The sequence below is a fragment of the Callospermophilus lateralis genome, chromosome 17 (genome assembly GCF_048772815.1).
Source record: "Callospermophilus lateralis isolate mCalLat2 chromosome 17, mCalLat2.hap1, whole genome shotgun sequence".
Lineage (NCBI taxonomy): Eukaryota > Metazoa > Chordata > Mammalia > Rodentia > Sciuridae > Callospermophilus > Callospermophilus lateralis.
Window position 1 is genome coordinate 54591696 of NC_135321.1, and position 18016 is coordinate 54609711.

An 18016-nucleotide genomic window follows, 5' to 3' on the forward strand; every position below is an offset into this window, starting at 1 on the left:
CAGTAGTTGATCAATGGAAGGATGGATCCATATCAAAAACTGAACAAATTGCCACTTATGACATGCTCCTCAACTCAACTGCTCCCATTACCATTTATCTTGCAAATTCTCAGTTCTACAAAATGGCCTCAATAGGACCCATCTCTGTTTTCTATTTGATCAGACCCAAGATTACTGCAAATGGTGGCCAGACACTTATAAAGGCTGTCCTTACTGGTCATGTAAAATCCATCACTATGACAGGAAACTAGATACCAGTATGCTCCCTATGGTACCGGAGGAGACTTGGCAAGAGGCTAGAGCTAGAGCAGATGACGAAAATACCATTTTGCACTAAAAATCTATGATCCAGCCTACCCACGATGGGCCTCAGGAGTCACCGGGTGCTGCCTTTTGGGCTAACTACCAGACCAAGCCCTCTGGATATTTATGGATAGGGAGAAGCATAGTAGCACAGGCCCCGTCCAGGTCAACAATCTTAACTTTAGATACAGCACTCTGAAAAGGTCCTAACTAGGCAGATAGAGGGACTCCAAGGTCCCTTCTCCTCAGATCCCTCCAAACCCAGTTCTCAGATCCATACTTGGATCAAAATCATCCAAGACAAACTGACATTTCTAAACAAGACAGTCCCCACCCTAAATCCCCAAAACTGTTTTCTTTGTGTCTCCTTGGAAAAGCCCCTCCTGGCCACAGTCCCCCTCAACTTCTCCTCATATGATCTCTCCTCCACCGGCACTAAAATGCAACCTGCCTCAAACGCCCCTTTGTGGGAACCCACACCCATTAACACCAATTCCTCTCCCTTGCCCTGATGGCTCTGCATTAGCCCTTCGTCACACACCCAACACGACAGATGCTCACATTACACCATTGTGATTGCTTCTACAAACAAATACACAAACCCTGGAGACTTTCTTTGGTGTAATGGAACCTTAATGACCTACATCTCTGACAGTGTAACCACTCCCTGTTTCATTGTCCAAGTAATCCCCCAACTTACTTTATATAGCACTGCAGAGTTTGAACTCTTACTCCCTCACCCTAATTCCTCACGCAGTAAGCGTGCAACCTTTCTGCCTATTCTGATAGGAATCTCCATAGCCGCAACTATAGCAGTGGCTGGAGTATCAGGAGGAGCTACAGGGCGCTCTATTTTGTGACCTTCACAAAAAACTTCAAGCGGCTCTCCATGCTACTGGCGGAATCACTCTCCTCCCTCCAGAGACAGGTCACCTCCCTGGTTCAGGTGGTTCTCCAAAACCGACGAGCTCTAAGACTTATTGACAGCCAAAAAAGGGAGATACTTGCCTTTTTCTAAGGGAGGAATGCTGCTATTATGTGAATGAATCAGCCAATAGAACAGAATGTTAACAAACTCACTGACCTTGCAATCAACGGACTAAAACTACTTCCCAAACTTCTTTTCTGAATTCTTTCAAAATCCCTTATTCACCTGGCTCCTGCCCCTCCTAGGGCCACTTTTAGGCATACTGTTCTTCTGCTCCTTCCCATGCATAATAAAGTTCCTCCAAAATCACATGAACACAATTGCTAATCGTACCTTTAGCCAGCTTCTTCTCAGGGACCACCAACTGCTTCACGACTTAGGTGACTCCAACTCCTCGCAGAGCCTTCACCCGATGTTGACAATGCCAAAACAATGGCCGTCGGACAATGCACCCAGAGACCTCTTAGCCTGTCATCCTGGATTTTTGAAACTTTATGCCCTTTTAAGCCTCCTCATGGCCCTTGGCCTCTTCTCTGTTAGTCCCCCAGTGTGGAACTCCTGCCGAAAACTGACCTTTGCTTTAATCCTCATCCTGTTTTACTCACTCTGATCCTCTTCAGGTGCTGGTGACCCCATGTGGAGACAACGCTTTCAATATTTCCTAGAGTCCCTACAACAGGACCAATGGCTGATACCAAGGATCTCCTCCGCTCAGGAATGGTTTGATGCCATTGATGACTTACGGCTTCAAGGAACTTTTGTGGACTTGACCCCTGCTGAGATAACTGTCTATAGCCACTGGGTGTTATTTCTAGCTGCCCTGGTGTTCCCAGGCCTGTCCCAGAACATTCCTCCACTCTCCCAGGCAGGTCCCACGCCTCCCCCACATCACTTAGGAAAACAAAAAGGGAGGAATGTTAGTTGCAGGGCAGGCTGAGAGAATGTTAGCTGCAGGATAACCTGGGCACTCAAACCCCCCTCTGTCTGGTTCTTTATCGCCTGTTTGCCTCAAGTCCTAATGTTCAAACCCAACTCCCCCCGCCCAAGGCTGAACACTCGACCCCCTGCTCAAGGCTGAACACTTAACCCCCCTTATGCCAACAAGGCAGCTTGCAAACCCAGAGACCCTGTTAGATTTAGGCAGCACAGCAGGACTATAAACACCTTCTCCTGCTGGGCTCCCCCTCTCTCTTTTCTCCTCTTTCTCACTGCTGTAATAAAGATCTCTTGTTCTCTTGTTCGCTCAGAGTGTTGTGGTCACTTTCCTTTCATTGCTTTCTCACTTTCCTTTCAGATACCTTCATTCTGCTGTTGTCACCAGAGGCAGCTGAGGGTTTTAATTCTGTTTCAGATCAAGCAGTTAAGGCAGTCTGAGCTGCGCTGAGGGGTGGCTGCAGGTGTGTTGTCATGGCTGTTGTAAAGTCATGTTATTGTTGGAATTCTCCAAAAGACACAGGGGACAGAGGTTCTTCAGATTGCCCCCTACCTAAAGGGTAGGGCTGGAGGGTGAGGGGCCTCTAAAATCTAGAACCAGACACCTGCAGCCTGGTTCTAGACTGGGAGCAGGACCTTGGTCTGGCTGGGTGTGGCAAGGGAGGCGTGGCACATTTCTCAGGTTTCTTTCATGTGTGGACACCATCCTCACTAGGCTTCAAGTCCTGCTTAGGGCTTGAAGGTCCTGCTAGTTAACTATTTTCCTAGCTTCTAAACATGTCCTAAACATGGGTGCTAGCCCTGTGGGTCTGGATCTGTCCTTTAACAGCTCAAAGGGCCTCTTTGTCCTTATCAGTGCTTCAGTGGTTGTTTGTGGATCAACCACCTCTTTTTGAGTCTCTGCCTGGGGCACCCCATGTAAATATAGCTTTTTGGTATAGGGACATAGCAATCCCCCAGGAATATGGGTCCTGACTTTGGGCTCACAGAACAGACCCTGGGTGGTAACCAAGCTGATGCACCCATCCTTTTTCTGTTGTGATGGATCCAATTGATAGGTTTGAAGGGTAATGGAAATCGGCATCCCATGGTGCAGGTTCCTGCCCTGCCTATTTTATGTGGGGGATGGGGGTATCTGGGAATGAAACCAGGGGTGTTTTACAACTGAGCAGCAGCCCCAGCCTTTTTTATTTTTTATTTTGAGACAGGAACTCCTTAAGTTGGTAATGTTGTGGAGTGAACTGAGAAACACAATCAATAAGAGTATAAGTTATAGGTTATAGATTAGTAAAAATATATATAGAGATTATATATATAAGATTTTGATAAGTGAGATAAGACATTATAAAGCAATGTCTTATCTATATTGCTATCTTCTATATAAAAAAGTTTACAAGAGCAGTTTCTGAGAAACTGAAATGAAAGCTGTTTTCTTATAACATATTATTTTCTGTACTTTGTACCCTACACAATGTACTCAACCCAGGATATGGTGGTCTTGGTGACCCAAGACTTTGAAGTAGACTCTCAACTTGCTAATCACCTGCTCGAAGATGGGGTTAACTGAGTTGCAAGCTGATTGCTTTTTTTTTTTTTTTTTTTTTGCTTTTGTAACTTGAAAATTCCAGTTCTGCTTAGGGCTTGAAGGTCCTGCTAGTTAACTGTTTTCCTAGCTTCTATGATTGGCTTACTCGAGTGACGCCAGGAAAAGTCCTTGAGCTGTGGCTTTTGTCCTTCAATTTTCAAGACACGGGCCTGAAAATCGCTGTTCTCCCATAGAGCTTCAGGTTCTAAGGTGGGTGACAGTCCCTAGCCAGGCAAATAAAACTCTCTTTGATTTAAATTCAGACTTAGAGCGAATTGAAGCAGCTCCTCATAACAGTTAGAGCCTCATTAAATTTCTGAGCCTGGCCTGGAACTTGTGATTCTCCTCCCTCAGCCCACAGAGTTGATGAGATTACATGTGTGGGCCACCATGCCCAGCCTTCTTCCATTTTTCTTCCTGCTCCATGTTTAATGAAGTTGTCATACTCAGGCACCCAGTTAACTGATGGCTTCGGGGCATATTTAGCTCATCTGTTCTCAAGTTCTTGACTAGGAATGGCTGCACACCCTCCCTTCTAGTCTCCTGGAAGGTTCTGACCCTGAGCCTTAATGTAAGCTCTTCCATTAGGTCAAACTAGAAACCTGCTCACTGTCCCCGGTGACCCAGTTCCACAGGACTTATGCAAAATGTAGTCTGACTGACAAGTACACAGCTGACCAACAAGAATCAGAAGTTCCAAGGATACTGGGACTCCCTCAAAATAAGTCATGTTTCTCTTTTTTCCCAGCAGTAAATTACACATTCCTGACCTTCCAGGCAGAAGTTACAACAGGTTGGGGGAGGGGGCACTCTTGAAAGCTTCACCTCAGTTTTGTCAACTAACAATCACTTCCATACACATACAGATAATATCTTACTTACAAACTTTTGTGTTAAAACAAATCAGCACATGCTTGGTAGTTGCTGTGCATTTGGTTAACATTTTAATCCCTGCCCAGTTGTGGGCTGTGCTCTACTCCTTAGTTTCATGTCCTTAGATGACACATTGGAAAGGCTTCTCTACATATAACTTTTGCTCTGTGACACTACAACAGGACAACAGAACTTCAGCCAAAAAATGTAAGAGTTGTGCTCAGCAAATGTAACTTAATGAAAAGGCAAGATATAGATGGGGCGTGGGGTGTAGGTGCACACACACATAATACACAAACTATATAAACAGCTCTAACAATTCAATAATTTTAAAGGCAAATGAATGGAACTAACACTTAACAAAAGTCAGTCTGCATAAAAATGTACTCAACATTATCAATCATTAGGGAAATGCTAATTAAACCAAATGTGATAGTACTATCTGATTTTAAGAATTCTCAAAATTAAAAAGACACACAATGCCAAGTTCCAGTAAGGACATGGGGCAACCAGCATTCTCCTCCAGTCCTGGTGGGAGGGTAAAATAGAATTATTTTGGAAAACTGGCAATATAGTAAAAACATAATCTTATACCTGCCTTTTAATGTAGATGGTTCAACTTCTGTGTATTTACCCACATGATGTGATATGATAATACACATTCACATAAATGTTTATTTTAGTTTTATTCATAAAAGACTAAAACAGGGAGATGTGTTAATTTATATAATTAATTCATATAATAAAGTAGTTAATTCATATAATGGAGTACTACTTGACAATAAAAAAGAATAAATTTAAAATACATGCAACAATGTGAATTTCCCAAACTCTCTACATGCCAACAATCAAATTTGGAAGAATATATACTGTCCTTGGCCTAATGTTACTAGAGTCCTGAACCAGTGGCCTGACTGTGGGGCTCCCAACAAAACAGGTCCCTCCACTTGCTCCAAAAACAAACAGAAAAAGAAATAATGAAAAGCAGGAAAGGGAACTAATTGATATGGCCATATTAGGAAAACAAAGTGAAATTCAGCCCTGTCTTCAGGGGTGCTAGGTTTAAATGGAGGAAGAATTGGGAAGGTGGTAGGGGGTTCAAGGGAATTGGGTATGTGTGAGAGGTTTACATAATTAAACAGTTTGGGTCAAACTGCTCTGTTTGATTATTATTTCACTTTGGGATCTGTGAGGTAGTGCTGGAGAAGTCTATCACTCAAAGGGGACACTTTGTACTTGTTGCTCAGGATGTTTAGCTATCAGACCTGTGATCCTGGAAGGGAGCAATTGTGAATCCTAGAAGGAAATCTTTAGGCAATACTAAAAGAGTCTGATGCTGTAAAATTGGCCGAATGTCTGCAAATCTTGTCTCAATCTTGAAGGAGGATGAGATAGGTTAGGTAAATTTAGGACTAATAAACCTCATATTACCAGTTTTTAGATAAACACTCCTTAAATGATTAACATGCCTACGTGCAGAGCTAGCAGATCAACCCAAAGTTTAAGATAATAATGAAGACTGATACAAAATGAGGCAGAGATGTCAAGCTTTGTCCTGCTTTTAGTTACCCTCAGGGTACCTGAAGGCCTAAATGAAGTGTTTGCTTTTAGCAAAAGGCATCTTAAGGCCCCTAAGCGCTCAGGGCCCCTTCTTGGGCTCTCTTCTGACCGACTTAGGCCAGTTTTGGTTTGCTAAAATCCTGCTGGGTCAGTTTAGCAAAAATTCCCTCCATTGATACTTGATCAAATTCCTCATTCCCTACCTATATCTTATCATCTTGGCCAGCCTTCATCCATATTCCTCTTGAACTCCTTGTCTAGGTGTTTCCCATCCACCAAGCCCCACCCTGCTCCTTGGTTGTAAATTTTTGGTTGTCCTCTTTTTTATTCAGAGTTGATTTCAATCTCTCTCCCCAACTGCAAAACCCATGCATGATAGAAGTCCCCTACCCCTATAAAGTCTTCCTCACCATCTTCAAGTAGAGACGTAATTTTGCTTTAACAATAGGAAAAATGAATCTATGGACATAGACATCAGAAAGGCCAGTCTTGCCTCTTACAGAAGGGATTGCCTTGGAAATGGGCATAAGGTAATTCTGTTGGGTTCTCTGTGACCAGGCACAAACTATTTTGTCCTTTTTCCCTTATGCTATGCTTGGTCCTGTTACTGGGTGACACTATTGTCAGCTAAACTCCACAATTCACTGCTTCAGAAATATTGGTAGAAAATAGGTTTTATTCAAAGGCAGATTTAAAGGAAGATAGAAGAAATTTTCTGTTTTAAACAGTCCACCTTCATATCCTCTAAGGGCAAGGAGGGCTTCTAAAAGAGAAGAGGTGGCAAAGCGAGACAAGTGGCAGAAAAATGAAGATATGCAGATTTATTTAGCCTGTGCTAGACAGGCACCATCTCTACTCTCAGCTTGCTTGGAGCACATCAGGCCAAGAAGGCAGCCACTTAGCCTTTACTCTCAGCATGTAGAAGTCACTCTCAAATTTAGAGAAACCCCAACTGTTTCAGTGTGGTGGTGTGGAAATGGTAAGAACTTTGAGAAAGGTAGGGAAGTTTGGGTCATTGGGAGTGCTAGCCTCTGAAGGGAATAAGATATTTCCAATGCAGCCTTTTGGTAATTTCCACAGAGGGTTATTATAAAATCCCAAGACAGCCAGGTGCAGTGGCACACACCTGTAATTCTAGGGGCTTGGAAGGCTGAGGCAGGAGGATCTAGAGTTCAAAGGTAGCCTCAGCAAAAGCAAGGTGTTAAGTAAGACTCTGTCTCTAAATAAAGTACAAAATAGGGCTGGGGATATGACTCAGTGGTTTGATCCCCATTACCAAAAAAAAAAAAAAAAAAAAAAAAAAAAAAAAACAACTTCAAGCCAAGCCAGGCTCCACTCAGCTCTACTTTTTGGTGATGTATTTACCTGTCCCTGCATGTGCCCCTACAATTATCATCCACCATGATTTGACACAGGTGAGAGGGCTCTCCCTAAGGGAAGGCACAATGTTCTTTTTTTTTTAATATTTATTTTTTAGTTTTCCGCGGACACAACATCTTTATTTGTATGTGGTACTGAGGATCGAACCCAGCACCGTGCCCATGCCAGGCGAGCACGCTACCGCTTCAGCCACATCCCCAGCCCCAAGGCACAATGTTCTTGAACTTCCAGAATCATAAGCTAAAAAACCTCTTTTCTTTGTACATAGTCTCAGGTATTTTGTTAGTAACAAAAAGTTGACTAATGGACTTTCCCATTAATCCACACCAGGTCCCTTTGTTTTGGTAAAGCAGATTAGATCTGTCATGTTCCACAACCCATTCCATCCTAACAGTTCTATCCCACTGCCGCAGTCTGCCTGGGCACAAAATCACGAGCCACTCAAGCAGGAACAAACTTTATTTTTTGAAACTGCCGCCAACTCTCCCTATGCGTCCAGGAAGATTCCCAATCAACCCACGCCGCGTTCTCCCGGAACCCAAGAGGAAGGTCCTCCTCCAGAATTCCCTCCTACCGCACTTCCCCAACCAATGGGAACTCTCCAGGAGTCCCGTAGCAGGCCGAGGTGGACAGCAGGAGTCCAATATCCCACAATGGAAGCACTTTTAAGCTGGCTGTTATTTCATGAGTGCTACTGTCACACATTCCACAAAATCTCATTACAGCTTTCTTTTTAGTCTTCTGATAGCATTATATCCCTTGTAACATAATTAAACCTTTGATTTTATGTTTTAAGATGAAAATACATATACTTCTTGACTGAGAAATTTAGCATTTTCACCTCAATATTTAATTTGGGTGCTAAGTCAACACTTAATATTGGTTGATAAATGGGTGTTAAGATGGAGTCATGTATTTTTCTTAAATATCATGAATCATGTTGGATACAGCTGCATGGATGGCCATATGGAAAATTAAGTCTTTTTACAGAAACTATTTGTTGGGCCCTAGCTTTAGGTTGAAGAGTAGCGTTAATTTTCAGGAGCTTTGACACAAAGTTACACTTAGCCCTCCCATTTCTCTAAACCCATTCAAGGGTGAACAAATGGGAGGGCCTAGACAAATCGTGATTGAATAATATGTCTTTCATTGTTCCACTCCTTTCACTTTAAAATGTGGGTGAGCACCACCTACTAGCATCCTTTCTTCATCCAGGACAAATTTTCCCTCTAGGAACATATGAGAAAATAGTCTGCCCACAATGTCAGCATAAAATCAGAGTATCAACCAAAGTTGGAAACTGAAAAAAAAAAATGCAACTGGAATAATGAAACAAAGACTTAGTGAAAAATGTGACATATTGGAGAATAAAAAGAAGAGTCTATAAGTTGCCGTCAAGGATATATATATATATATATATATATATATATATATATATATATATATATATATATCTCCTAATTGCTGAATTCAATTAACCTGTATTTTATTGAGGACTTTCACATCTAGACTCCAAAGTAAAGCTGGTTTATACTTGTCTTATAAATTTCCATCCTTGGTATGGAGGTCAAGGTTATACCAACTTTGTTTTTAATATGGTAAGGGAGGTTACTGACTTTCTTTTTTGAACCAATGTGTTAAGTGTTTGAAGCTTGGAAGGGAGAGACTGGAAGCAACATGAGGAAACTTTGAGGAGTGATGGTTATTATGCTCAAAACCATGAATGTAGTGATGGTTGCAAGGGCATAAAAACACACACATCAAAGTGTATATTTAAATATGCACAGTTTATTGTATGCCAATGATGCTCCAATAAGGATGCTTTTATAAAGCATACAACTTAGGTCTGAGCTCTGCCCTTGAGCTCTGGAATACAGTAGCAATGCCCTGTGTCCCCATGCTGACTGGACCCTGGGGAGATAACCTCCACCCATTGTAGCCACATGAGAAAAGAACACCAAAAAGGGAGCCTGTTGAGAGCCACAGCCGAAGGGGCCCCAGCAAACTTGCAGACTGCCAGCTGATGATTGGCTCACAGCGGCCCCAGCAACATCTAGCTGATTGGCTCCTCTGCGGTGAAGCTCATTGGGCTGTTTCCCTGTCCTTTCAGGCCACGGAGCTGCTCATTGGGGGACTTTTTGGCTCCGCCCATGCGACCCAGCCAATCAGCCTCAAGAGGAAGAGGATTGTGGGAGGTGTGGAGGCTGGTGGTTGGGGAGTGTGGCTTGTGGGAAGCCGGTGGTAGCAGTTGGGCTCTGAGGGTTTTTTCCTGAGGAGCTGTTTTGTTTGGCGTGTGTGGTTCTAAAAATAAAGTTAGTTTCTTTTGACAAGTGGCTCCTGAATTGTGCCCAGCCAGACTGCGGCATTTGGTGGCTCGCACGGGGTGTGACTGAGGGTAAGTAAACTGCTCGCCCCTGAGGGCAGGGCGAGAGAATGGGTAGTCATTTTAAGATTCTTTTGTTTTGCTTCACTTTTGTTTTAAGTTGCCTGTCCCTGGAAATGTGTAAGATGGAAGAAAAACCGCTCACATCTGAGGAACAGATAGGGAGAAAGGACGGATGGACATTTCAGGAGGCTATTATAATGATTTTGTGTTGTTCCAATTTTGTTTCACTCTGTTTCAGTTTTGTTAGGCGTTATCTTGTTGGGTTGTATTATAATAGAAATATGGGATCAGAAATTAGTAAAAAACAAACCAAAAGAGTGTTAAGTAAATTGTTAGAGGAAGGAGGCATTCCAGTAAAATCAAGAGCAGTCAGGGCATACGTTGATACAATACAAAAATGTAGCCCATGGCTTTTTAAGGAGGAGTTGTTAAGTATATCACAATGGAACCATCATGGTGAAGATTTAAAAAGAATAGAAAAGAACAGCCCAGGAATCTGCCAGTTGGCACATTGCCATTGTGGACATTCATATCTGGTTTGCTTAATCCAAAGCCTTCAATTCAGACAAAGGTAGAGGAAGGAGAAGACATAAAGATTCAAGTAAAAGAGAAGGTCTCTCAAGTTAGTCAGAAAGAGGAAAAGATTCAAGTAAAAGAGAAGGTCTTTCGAGCTAGTCAGACAGAGGAAGGAAGTTTAGAGCAGAAAAAGCCATCAGGGGAAAAGTTACAACAGGAGACTGCTACTAACACCTTTCTATCACCAGAGGGTATAAGTGTCCAACCAACAGCACCACCTCTACAGGAAACTGCTACTACACCTTTCTATCACCAGAGGGCATAAGTGTCCAATCAACAGCACCACCTCCATATGCTGGGAGGCTCCCAACCCCCGCAGTTGATAGTTGGGATTCTGAGACAGGATCTCAAGTATTAACATGCCCTGTATTTGAGGTAGGAGGGCAGCGAATTTACCATGCTTTAAATTTCAAAACAGTGAAGCAGCTAAAAGAGGCTGTAACAACCTATGGTCCTCAAGCACCCTTCACTGTAAGCTTGGTTGAATCCATTACCAACTTGAACATGACGCCAGCAGATTGGGCTAATATGTGTAAACCTGTGCTAAATGGAGGACAATACCTGTTATGGAAGGTTGCCAATGAGAAATTTTGCAAGGAGACGGCTAGGCGAAATGCAGCAGCTGGTTATCCTCAGAGAAATCTAGATATGTTGTTAGGAAAGGGACCTTATGAGGATCAGCAGCAACAAATTGCATATGATCCTGGTGTATATTTACAAATTGCTGTAGATGCAGTTAAGGCATGGAAGACTTTACAAGGACATGGAGGTTTACAAGGTCAATTATCTAAGATAATACAAGGAGCTAATGAATCTTACACTGAATTTGTAGATAGGCTTATTCAAACAGCTACCAGAGTTTTTGGGAATACAGAACAAGCAATGCCATTAATAAAACAACTGGCTTATGACCAAGCGAATCGTTGGTGCAGAGATATCATTAGACCATGAAAACATGAAGATTTAAACACATATATTAAATTATGTAGAGACATTAATGAACAAGAGCAAGTCGTGGCAACTACAGTAAAACAGGCTTTAGATGCCAGAGACATTAATGAACTAGGGCAAATTGTGGCAGCTGCAGTAAAACAGGCTTTAGATGCCAAGTCAAGAACATGCTACAATTGTGAACAAACAGGACATTTTAAAAGGAATTGCCCCATAGGAGGAGGGTTTAACAAAACTAGGTATCAAAGGAGTAGAATACCGGGTATTTGCCCACGATGCCGTAGAGGGAGACATTGGGCTAATGAATGCCGTTCTCAAACCACCATAGAGGGTACTCCATTATCAAAAAACAAACAAGGACCAAGTGTTTATCCACGATATCGTGGAGAAAGGCATCGGGCTCCATTGCCAAAAAATGGACAAGGGGGCCCAATGCTTCGGGGCCCCTTCGACTGTGGCTCTCAACATCGAGGTGAGGCAAAGAACCTCACCCCCCCGCTGGTACGAAAACCTCTACACAGGTGTGGCTGTATACTGGACTGGTAGTCAGTGACGGGTAAGATCCAATTACAGTGGTACCAACCTAAGACAGGAGGCTGATGCCTTGAGGTCAGCTCATCCGATAACGGGTAAGGACCATATGTTTATCCACGATATCATGGAGAAGGGCATCGGGCTCCATTGCCAAAAAATGGACAAGGGGGCCCAATGCTCTGGGGCCCCTTCAGCTGTGGCTCTCAACAGGAGCCCATGGGGAAAAGATCCATTTTGTCAAGAATGACAATCAGGAATATCCTCTGGGCAAAATGACGATTTCCAGTAGAACAATTACCGGGAGAGACTGGATCTTTCTGTGATCCTTCACAGTAATTTGGTCAGTCCACAATTTCACCAACTAAAGACCTCACAGTTTGTTCGAAAGGAAGCATGTTACTGTCACAATATTACTTCAACATGAATTACGATAGTTATTGGGATTACATATGCCAGCTTATATAGTTAGCACTAGATATAGTGACAATGGAAATGACTTTAGGAGGCTTGTAGATCCCTTGAACCTTGGACACACAATTGGTTAGGACTTTGAAGTGTAAAAAGGAGGTCATTACTTCAGCCCCCTTGGGGTTCCAGATGAGTGTATCATCTTGGCCAATGTTCCTTTTATGATCTCTAAATGGATCTGAAATTGTGCCTTCAACATTCTGTAAGAAGGGATCACAGAAGCCAACCTTAAGTCATTAAAAGGAGAATGAAATGAAGCAACAGAAAGAATCCTTATCTGATCTGCCTGGCAATCTGTGGCAGTGCAAGAGGACATAAAGCTCATATTACATTTGATGGCTAGGGAGGAGATTTTGACTATTGCTACAAGTACGATTCTTGAGATATTTTTCCAGTTGGATAATGAACCTGGACAGATGTCTTACAACCATCAGGAAATAATATTCCTATTACAAAAAGTCTAGCAAAACCACAATCTATTTCTTCCCATGTGATGCAGTGTTCAAGGCAGATCCCGTAGAGAACTGCTCTTATGCCATCAGGACAGCAGGCGAACAGGTTGGGACACTTCACAGACTTCACTCCCCAAGAAGGATAAGTTTCTTGAAAATGCTTCCCTGAAAAAAAAATCATTATTTATATTTGAGGAGGCTCAAAATTAGGGAAAGAAGAAGAGTTTTGTGTTCTCCTACATCTCTATTTGTGTCAAGTTGTTGGACAGAGACTCTTCCATTTGGTGAAGGATAACATTGCTGAGTTAACTACAGCTCACATCTGTAATCTCTCTCTGCAAACAACCAGGGGATACCAGTGCTTACCTGAATCAGAAGAGAGCCCAACAGTTGCCTATCCAGACCCCATGGCTGTGGTGCTCTGGCAGGCCCTGCAAGCCCCATGAAAATTGTGCCCTCTGAGCTGAAGTGTTCTTGAATTCCTCCATAGAGGAGACGTGGTAGCTGCCTCCTCTGCTGGGGGAAAATATTCTGTCCAACTCCTTAAGAACATTGAGAAAAGTCAATCAGCAAAAGCAGATATACCAGGAAACAAAAGTGCAAAGCCATGTACCCAGAATCCTCCACCTTTTGTAGTTCCTCTCCCACTGAAGCATCTCCTAGTAGAAATACATGCCAGAAGCAGACTCCTGGCTTATAGAATCTGATATGCCTGAAAGGCAACAAATTTCTGAAAAAGCTAGTAAGTCAGCAGACTCTCTGAGCTTTGCCTGAAAAATAACCACAAATTCTTCTTATATCCACCAATTGGAATTCTTTTCAGCTAACCTAGCTATGTGGAACCAGTTCTGAATAAAACTGTCACTGAGTCTTCCAAGGACCATTTCATGAAGTCAGGAAAATCCATATAAAGAGAAGATGGAAATCCTAGTTGAATAAGTGAATTTGATCTTAGTGTACTGAAAATATGGTTTTGCCAAGAATCTCCACATCAGTCTATGGATACAGTAATACAATTTGTGAAAGAGGCAGATGCTCAGAAGTTGGCATAATTTGGAAAGGCTTTCAGTAGACAAGAAATTGATGGGAAGGTTTTGCTGTGCCTGAGGGATTATGAGGATGAAAAATGCAAGCAAAGGCAAAGTCGAGGTCAGCATGAAAGCTAAAAAATCAGCACACCAAAAGATCACAATCCACAATCCACATGAACACTCTGTTTAGTCCACTTTTCATTCATACAGATGCCTATTTGGTTTAAATGTGTTTTTGTTGTCCTAAGCAGTCTTAAGCACAAAGTTCTGGAAACTGCAGAACTACTATTATAATCTCCATCTCCTTCTTTAAACACATATATCTTTTAATTTATAAGTGTACAGTTCACAAATATACTTTGTATAGGAAAACTGTGAAGTGTGTATTGCCTTCAGTAAATACTTCAACATAAAGCAACCAAATTTCAGTGGGTAAATTATCAGAGATTCACAATTTATATAAATAAATCCACATAAATTTTATCCTAGGAGAGAACTTAACTATGCATCTAAATTATGTTTTCTCAACACAATTGATCAGGTGATTCTTGTGAAGAATTCTCTGAGCATGATGGAATGTTTAACAGTATCACTGGCTTACACTTACACACACACACACACACACACACACACACACACACACCAGTTCTAACAATTAAAAATGTTTCAGAAAGGGAATTGCAATATACATCAATGTACATTTTTAAAAATTCATAAACTTGGAAATTTTAAAAAAAGAAAGAAATAAAAGATATGGAGGTCTGACTGAATTAGACATTTAATTGCCATTAGGTTACTAATTTTTTTTTTTTTTTATCCTGGTGCTGGGCATCAAACACTCTACTACTGAGCTACACCCCCAGCACTAAGTTAGCAAATTTTAAGGGAGGTCATGCTACCATGTGACTCAAAAGGCTAAAAGGCAAAGAAGTGGATTTTCATTTGCAAAGGCATAAATTTGAAAAAGATGGATTTTCATTTTCAAATAGATTTTTGTTTGCAAGGGTCTGGGAATAGCTATAAGCGATGGGAACCCCGTTTGCTATTAGATGAAAGTAGGTCAGAGATTAATCCTGCAAAATTCAAAAGAGAGATGCAATTTCTGATCTAGGAAAAAGATAACTTCAGTGTCTGGAAACTTCATAGATTTAATGACTGTCTTGCAGGGTATTATATAATTAAAGAGAATCTTACTCCTTTGAATCTAAGCTTTGGAGTCCTAAACATGGACTGAGGTAACACACATATAGATTTTCCATGTCCACTTTGTGCCTTTGCTACTTACTGATTTATTCATTGGGTGTTCAATAACATTAACTCCAGGCAGCCTGATCTACCTAGGGGGAGTTTGGGATTTTCATTCTACCTCTACGCAGGTGGGGTCTGAGCTGTCAAGACAGAAACAGAGGAAGGCACTGCCTCTATTCTGCTGAAGTGATTAAAAGGTGTGTCATTATTAACTCTTTACTATTGATTATGCTTTTGCATTCCATTAGAGTGTAGGATTGAGAGTTGGTGCTAGGTGTGTTGAATGTTCCTTAGCTAGTTCGTTACTGAAACTATGGGAAAAGTCCTGGATATTAAGAATCTACTCTGCCACATAGGATTCTATTAACCACTCATACTTTCAGTGAATGTATACTGATGTTAATTTTTTTTCTGTTGCAGTTATTCCAATGATAGTTATTAAAATGTCATTTCATTCTGCGATCTTTAATAAAAATCTAGATTTGTATTTTTTTCATTTCATTTTTCTAGTAAATCTACAAAATATTTAACCACAATGAATAGAAAATTTAAAAAAAACACCAAAAAATGACCATTCACCATATTTTGAGCAGCACAGTTGAGAGGTAAATTGTTTAACACCATCTCACACAACTTGTTTCCATGTTCTTTTTTCAAGGGATATTTACATGTTCTTTTGTAGATTAAAAAATAAAGACTCAGAGAAATCAAGCTGTAATAATGAAAGCCTGTTAGTGGAATTGTTATCAGTAGATAGTCTCACTCTTGGACTTAGAAGAAACACAATTCAGTATCTTGTCCAAATTAGAAGTTGGATCTTTAATATGTTTACAACAAAAGAAGAGTTGGATTTGGGTGCTTGTATTAAGCAACTGGGCTCAATATTTGGGCACAGTATTGAACAAATAGGATCCGGAATTGGCTTGCCTTAAATTCAAGTTTTGATTCTGCTCCTTTCTTTTTAAAAAATTATTTTTTAATTGGAGTTGGACACAATACCTTTATTTTACTTATTTATTTTTATGTGGTGCTGAGGATCACACCCAGGCCCTTGCTCATGCTAGGCGAGCGCTCCACTGCTGAGCCACAACCCCAGCCTGATTCTGTTCCTTTCTACCGTGGGACCTAGGAGAAATAACTTGATTTCTCTGAGCTCTGGTCTCTTTGATTGTACAGTGAGGCTAATTAATAATAATGATAATGATACCTTCCGCAAAGAATCGATGCGAGGATTAAATGAGAATGCGTGTGGAAAGCCCCTTAGTAGCACTGCGATGGGAATGAACAATGATCCTCCGTTCTTATCCTTACTGTGCAAAAAGTACTTTCACGTGCTGCTACCGAATGCGACCTCCTCTGCAATTCATGAGGCAGCAGGGAAAATACTCGTAACATTTTAAAAAATGAGGACATTTAGGCTCTAAATGACCAGCCGAGAATCGGGAGGGACATATTTCCAAATCTTTGCTCTTGGCACGATAAGCCCCAGCCCTCCCTGGCAAGCGGCCGCCCGATCCCGGGAACAGGGGAGTTGACCAGCCTCCGAGGCTTGAAGGCTTACATTCAGTCAAATCTAAATCCGTGTCCTGGTGACTTCCATCCTGAGTCCAGCCATACTCTGAAGCAAGAGAATTAAAAAGGTGGTTGACCTCCTCAAAACGAAGACCACCGCCCGCCCCAGTTCCACAATAAACGTCCGGAGTGTCTCCCGGGAGGGCGCAGCCCAAGGCCCTCCACCGCGCTCGTCAGAAGATCAGGAAACCAATCTTCCGCCCGCCGCCCACAACCTCCTCCCGCCAGTCCCGGGGCCGGGTCCAGTCAGAATGTCACCCGCGTCGGCCCTCCGCGCACTGCCCGGGCTGACAGCGCCGCCCCGACTCCCCGCTGGGAGCCAGAGCGCGGAAGCTTGGCAGCTCCCGCCCCAGACCTGCCCGCCCGCTCCTCCCCTCACTCGGGCACTGGCTGGTGGCAACCTGTTCCCAGGGTCTCTCTCCGCCTCTCCTGCCCGGCAGGGATCCAGCCTGTCTCCCGACGCGCCGAAGAACCGCGTCTCAGCAGTCGCTCACCTTAGCGGGGCGCGACCGTGATTTTCTTTCTACATCTTAGTATACCGCCTGGAGAAGGCTGACCCCGCCCCCGACTCCGGGACCGCCCTCCCCAACCACCACACTAACGGTCACCAACCGCCGCCCAGCCGCAGGCCGGCCCCGCCCCCTAATCCAGACCCCGCCTCCCCGCTGCAGGTGGACTCCGCCCTCCCGACTACCGCCACGCCCCCCGCCAGGCCGCCTCCCTGGGCCTTTGGGGTTCCCCGACCCGCTCCCGGGCAACCAGGTCTACTTCGCCCGGCTCCTCAGGGCAGGTCGGCCCCGCCCACCTCGCCCTAGGCCGCACCCACATCCAGGTTCCGCCCCGCCAAACTCTTTCAGGAAACGCACCCCTCTGCAGGTCAGCCCCGCCCACTCACCCAACCCATATTCTCCCCGCAGGCAGGCCACGCCCCCGGCCCCTCCCTGCAGTTTTCGGACCACCTCGCCACTAAGTTCCGCGTGTTAGCAGGAACTTTCGCTGGCTTGCGGTGACTTACAGCTTGAGGAGCAAGAAACGCCACTCCTCCTACGCGGCCGCAGGTTTTGGCCTCAGCGCGTCAGCCGAGGAGGTGTGGCTCTGAAGAACCTTGCACGTATTTTCCCAGCTGCACTGATGAGAAGGACTGAGAACTACTAACCTACCAGGACCAGCAGATCGGAAGATTCCTCCCAGATTCCAAGAAAGCCGACTCCCAGTAGCGGTGGAGGCGGGCCCCTG

The 18016-nt window shown here is 43.3% G+C and overlaps 1 long non-coding RNA gene across 3 annotated transcripts; it reads right to left on the reverse strand.

The window, feature by feature from the left end:
* Positions 1 to 9330: 9330 nt before the first annotated feature.
* Positions 9331 to 17362, reverse strand: LOC143382736 (uncharacterized). Of its 3 annotated transcripts, none has more exons than XR_013089029.1 (4): positions 17275 to 17362; positions 16770 to 16826; positions 13296 to 13471; positions 9331 to 13094 (listed from the first exon to the last, which is right to left on the reverse strand). It is a non-coding gene; the product is annotated as an uncharacterized LOC143382736 (long non-coding RNA). The 3 variants fall into 3 exon arrangements; XR_013089030.1 differs by having other exon boundaries at positions 17182 to 17336; XR_013089031.1 differs by having other exon boundaries at positions 17160 to 17336.
* Positions 17363 to 18016: the final 654 nt, after the last annotated feature.